Here is a 6,000-nt window from a genome sequence, read left to right as displayed (position 1 = left end):
GAGTCCCAAGGGGGCGACACTCAACAACATGTCCAGTAGCTTTCCCAAAGTCCCAGAAACTCTGGAACATTCCCTGACTTTCCCGGATGTCCTGCTTATTCCCTATTGATTTTGGGGATCTTCCATTTCGGGGTTTCTAGAAACCTGGGATTTTAAGAAAGTTACTGGAGGTTTGCAGCCCTACGAGCAACGCTGAACCCTGTATTAACCTTAACAAGTGCCCAAATTAGTCAAAGGAATTGTATAAACGTGTCAGATTTACACTCAAAATCCTGTCTGTTCCAGTATTTTAGTATTTGACGTCCTCCGGTACTCAGTATAACGTGTTAATCTTTTCTCACTTTTTAATTGATTCTTTTTGTGCACGTGGCTTTTGCATGTGGAGCTGTTTTTCAGATGTCCAGAGTCTTAATCAAACAATATAGAACCTCATTCTGCCTGACAATGAGCTATGAAAGCATGGAGGGGGAAAAACGATGGGTGAAATGCATTTAGACATTAAGAAATACTACATATAACTGATCTGATGTAGTTTGGCCACGAGCGGACCAAGTGAACAGCAGTATAAAGGGTTAATGACGTCTAACAAAATACTCGCACACTGTCTTTAAAGAGATGAAGGTGCTTGTAGTACTCTTAAAATAGCTTTTGTCTTGTGCCTTGGGTATGAATATACACTGAGTACACAACATATGTCCATGGCATTGACTGATCAGGTGGAAAGCTACGGTCCCTTATTGATGTCTCTTCAATCAGTAGACGACAGATTTAAAGAAGGATTTTTAGCTCGGTACTAGTACTAATGTTTGGTAAGCTCAGTGTATATTTTATACTGCATTATATACTGTAAGGGTGTCACATAATATGCATGTGGTTGTCCAATATACTGGCATGTGATCCAGACTTACTACAACTGCCTTAATCAGAGAATATTCCTCACTTCTGTGTAAGAATGAATTCAAGAATTCTAGCTGTGTATCAGAAGGTGGAGCCCATGACTCTGGTATGTCATCTAGGATTCTGGTATGTCATCTAGGATTCTGGTATGTCATCTAGGAGTCTGGTATGTCATCTAGGAGTCTGGTATGTCATCTAGGAGTCTGGTATGTCATCTAGGAGTCTGGTATGTCATCTAGGAGTCTGGTATGTCATCTAGGAGTCTGGTATGTCATCTAACATTTGCTTGTAATAAAATAATGTCATGGGTTTGTTTGAATATTACTCCCAACCATTTCAGAGGAGGAGAGTTGAAAGGAGATGGACACGTCTCAGCATGCTATTCGCTTAAGTTGAATTAGCTAGATGGGTGTGATAAATATACTATGTAAAGGTCTTAAACATGCTAATAGTTGGGTAGATGAATTAGCTGTCATCTAATAGTTGAGTTGAATTAGCTAGATGGGTGTGATAAATCTATGTAAAGGTCTTAAACATACTAATAGTTGTGGTAGATGAATTAGCTGATGGGTATAAATATCATCTAAAGGTCTTCTACTAATAGTTGTTAGATGAATCATCTAGATGTTGGATGAATTATAAATATACTATGTAAAGGTCTTAAACATACTAATAGTTGGGTAGATGAATTAGCATCATAATAGTTGGGTTAGATGAATTAGCTAGATGGGTATAAATATACTATGTAAAGGTCTTAAACATCTAATAGTTGGGTTAGATGAATTAGCTAGATGGGTGTGATAAATATACTATGTAAAGGTCTTAAACATTAATAGTTGTAATAATTAGTTGGGTATGTCAGATGGGTGTGATAAATATACTATGTAAAGGTCTGGTTGGGTAGATGAATTAGCTAGATGGGTGTGATAAATATACTATGTAAAGGTCTTAAACATAAATAGTTGGGTAGATGAATTAGCTAGATGGGTGTGATAAATATACTATGTAAAGGTCTTAAACATGCTAATAGTTGGGTAGATGAATTAGCTAGATGGGTGTGATAAATATACTATGTAAAGGTCTTAAACACACTAATAGTTGGGTAGATGAATTAGCTAGATGGGTGTGATAAATATACTATGTAAAGGTCTTAAACATAATAGTTGTGGTAGATGAATTAGCTAGATGGGTGTGATAAATATACTATGTAAAGGTCTTAAACACACTAATTGGGTAGTTGCTAGGTGTGATAGATGAATTAGCTAGATGGGTGTGATAAATATACTATGTAAAGGTCTTAAACATACTAATAGTTGGGTTAGATGAATTAGCTAGATGGGTGTGATAAATATACTATGTAAAGGTCTTAAACATGCTAATAGTTGGGTAGATGAATTAGCTAGATGGGTGTGATAAATATACTATGTAAAGGTCTTAAACACACTAATAGTTGGGTAGATGAATTAGCTAGATGGGTGTGATAAATATACTATGTAAAGGTCTTAAACATACTAATAGTTGGGTAGATGAATTAGCTAGATGGGTGTGATAAATATACTATGTAAACATGGTCTTGGGTGTGATAAATATACTATGTAAAGGTCTTAAACACACTAATAGTTGGGTAGATGAATTAGCTAGATGGGTGTGATAAATATACTATGTAAAGGTATTTAATAGTTGGGTAGATGAATTAGCTAGATGGGTGTGATAAATATACTATGTAAAGGTCTTAAACATGTTGGGTAGATGAATTAGCTAGATGGGTGTGATAAATATACTATGTAAAGGTATTTAATAGTTGGGTAGATGAATTAGCTAGATGGGTGTGATAAATATACTATGTAAAGGTCTTAAACATGCTAATAGTTGGGTAGATGAATTAGCTAGATGGGTGTGATAAATATACTATGTAAAGGTCTTAAACATACTAATAGTTGGGTAGATGAATTAGCTAGATGGGTGTGATAAATATACTATGTAAAGGTCTTAAACATGCTAATAGTTGGTTAGATGAATTAGCTAGATGGGTGTGATAAATATACTATGTAAAGGTCTTAAACATGCTAATAGTTGGGTAGATGAATTAGCTAGATGGGTGTGATAAATATACTATGTAAAGGTCTTAAACATGCTAATAGTTGGGTAGATGAATTAGCTAGATGGGTGTGATAAATATACTATGTAAAGGTCTTAAACATGCTAATAGTTGGGTAGATGAATTAGCTAGATGGGTGTGATAAATATACTATGTAAAGGTCTTAAACATGCTAATAGTTGGGTAGATGAATTAGCTAGATGGGTGTGATAAATATACTATGTAAAGGTCTTAAACACACTAATAGTTGGGTAGATGAATTAGCTAGATGGGTGTGATAAATATACTATGTAAAGGTCTTAAACATGCTAATAGTTGGGTAGATGAATTAGCTAGATGGGTGTGATAAATATACTATGTAAAGGTCTTAAACATACTAATAGTTGGGTTAGATGAATTAGCTAGATGGGTGTGATAAATATACTATGTAAAGGTCTTAAACATGCTAATAGTTGGGTAGATGAATTAGCTAGATGGGTGTGATAAATATACTATGTAAAGGTCTTAAACACACTAATAGTTGGGTAGATGAATTAGCTAGATGGGTGTGATAAATATACTATGTAAAGGTCTTAAACATACTAATAGTTGGGTAGATGAATTAGCTAGATGGGTGTGATAAATATACTATGTAAAGGTCTTAAACATGCTAATAGTTGGGTAGATGAATTAGCTAGATGGGTGTGATAAATATACTATGTAAAGGTCTTAAACATACTAATAGTTGGGTAGATGAATTAGCTAGATGGGTGTGATAAATATACTATGTAAAGGTCTTAAACATACTAATAGTTGGGTAGATGAATTAGCTAGATGGGTGTGATAAATATACTATGTAAAGGTCTTAAACATACTAATAGTTGGGTAGATGAATTAGCTAGATGGGTGTGATAAATATACTATGTAAAGGTATTAAACATACTAATAGTTGGGTTAGATGAATTAGCTAGATGGGTGTGATAAATATACTATGTAAAGGTCTTAAACATGCTAATAGTTGGGTTAGATGAACACTTTGATAAAGGAGGCATTTTTGCATAAAGAGAAATAATGGGAGATGCTTTATGAATTTGTTGACTGAAACAAATCTAGTTTTAAAAGACAATTTAATAAACAAACATGTTTCAGAGTTTGTCTATGAATAAACAAAAGTTATGTAGTAAAAAAAGAAATGGTGAAAACTGATCATCACTTGCAGTTTCCCACAGAAAACTGATTATCACTTGCAGTTTCCCACAGAAAACTGATCATCACTTGTAGTTTCCCACAGAAAACTGATCATCATTTGTAGTTTCCCACAGAGAACTGATCATCATTTGTAGTTTCCCACAGAAAACTGATCATCATTTGTAGTTTCCCACAGAAAACTGATCATCACTTGCAGTTTTCCACAGAAAACTGATCATCACTTGCAGTTTCCCACAGAGAACTGATAATCACTTGTAGTTTCTCACAGAAAACTGATCATCGCTTTCCAGTTTCCCACAGAAAACTGATCATCACTTGTAGTTTCTCACAGAAAACTGATCATCACTTGTAGTTTCCCACAGAAAACTGATCATCACTTGTAGTTTCCCACAGAAAACTGATCATCACTTGTAGTTTCCCACAGAAAACTGATCATCACTTGTAGTTTCCCACAGAAAACTGATCATCACTTGTAGTTTCCCACAGAAAACTGATCATCACTTGTAGTTTCCCACAGAAAACTGATCATCACTTGCAGTTTCCCACAGAGAACTGATCATCACTTGTAGTTTCTCACAGAAAACTGATCATCACTTGCAGTTTCCCACAGAAAACTGATCATCACTTGTAGTTTCTCACAGAAAACTGATCATCACTTGTAGTTTCTCACAGAAAACGGATCATCACTTGCAGTTTCCCACAGAAAACGGATCATCACTTGTAGTTTCCCACAGAAAACTGATCATCACTTGTAGTTTCCCACAGAAAACTGATCATCACTTGCAGTTTCCCACAGAAAACTGATCATCACTTGCAGTTTCCCACAGAAAACTGATCATCACTTGCAGTTTCCCACAGAAAACTGATCATCACTTGTAGTTTCCCACAGAAAACTGATCATCACTTGCAGTTTCCCACAGAAAACTGATCATCACTTGCAGTTTCCCACAGAAAACTGATTATCACTTGCAGTTTCCCACAGAAAACTGATCATCACTTGTAGTTTCCCACAGAAAACTGATCATCATTTGTAGTTTCCCACAGAGAACTGATCATCATTTGTAGTTTCCCACAGAAAACTGATCATCATTTGTAGTTTCCCACAGAAAACTGCAAAGGGAAGCAGTTCCACCCAGTCAAATGTCACACGACATTGAGTGTACAAAAGGTCAAGGACACCTGCTCTTTCTATGACACAGACTGACCAGGTGAAAGCTATGATCCCTTATTGATGTCACTTGTTAAATGGTCAACAAATCAATGTAGATGAAGGGGAGGAGACATGTTGAAGGATTTTTAAGCCATGAGATAATTGAGGCATGGATTGTGTATATGTGCCATTCAGAGGGTGAATGGGCAAGACAAAAAGATTTAAGTGCCTTTGAACAGGGTATGATAGTGGGTGGCAGGCGCACTGGTTTGTGTCAAGAACTGCAACTCTGCTGGGTTTTTCACTCAACAGTTTCCCGTGTGTATGAAGAACAGTCCACCACCCAAAGGACATCAGACCAACTGGACACAACTGTGGGAAGCATTGGGGTCAATATGGGTCAGCATCCCTGTGGAACGCTTTTGGCACCTTGTTGAGTTCATAGCCGACAAATTGAGGCTATTCTGAGGGCAAAAGGGGAGGAGCAAATCAATATTAGGAAGGCGATCTTAATGTTTTGTCCACTCAGTGTATATTGTTACGTGAGAAGCCTCATTCAACACTATGGTCAAATCCATGGTCATCTCAATATATGTAAAGTAGAAGCTAACAAAACACACCAACACTGACAAGATGCACACTGATCAGTAAAGTAAAGAGAGGCTAA

The 6,000-nt window shown here is 36.1% G+C and overlaps 1 protein-coding gene and 1 long non-coding RNA gene across 5 annotated transcripts in view; both read left to right on the top strand.

Moving 5' to 3' along the window:
• Window positions 1–1,206, top strand: part of LOC127920335 (LIM and senescent cell antigen-like-containing domain protein 1) — a 17,684-nt gene extending 16,478 nt beyond the window's left edge. For all 4 annotated transcript variants that reach the window (XR_008105982.1, XR_008105981.1, XM_052504341.1 and 1 more), the window contains one exon: window positions 1–1,206. This exon is cut by the window's left edge and continues 121 nt beyond it. The gene's annotated coding sequence lies outside the window, so the exon portion shown is untranslated.
• Window positions 1,207–1,860: 654 nt separating this feature from the next.
• On the top strand, window positions 1,861–2,454 carry LOC127920337 (uncharacterized). Its single transcript, XR_008105994.1, has 3 exons — window positions 1,861–1,976; window positions 2,192–2,328; window positions 2,397–2,454. It is a non-coding gene; the product is annotated as an uncharacterized LOC127920337 (long non-coding RNA).
• Window positions 2,455–6,000: the final 3,546 nt, after the last annotated feature.

The sequence above is a fragment of the Oncorhynchus keta genome, unplaced genomic scaffold (genome assembly GCF_023373465.1).
Source record: "Oncorhynchus keta strain PuntledgeMale-10-30-2019 unplaced genomic scaffold, Oket_V2 Un_contig_18996_pilon_pilon, whole genome shotgun sequence".
Lineage (NCBI taxonomy): Eukaryota > Metazoa > Chordata > Actinopteri > Salmoniformes > Salmonidae > Oncorhynchus > Oncorhynchus keta.
Note: the sequence above shows the minus strand (reverse complement) of the source record. Positions and strands in the feature narration are given on the sequence as shown.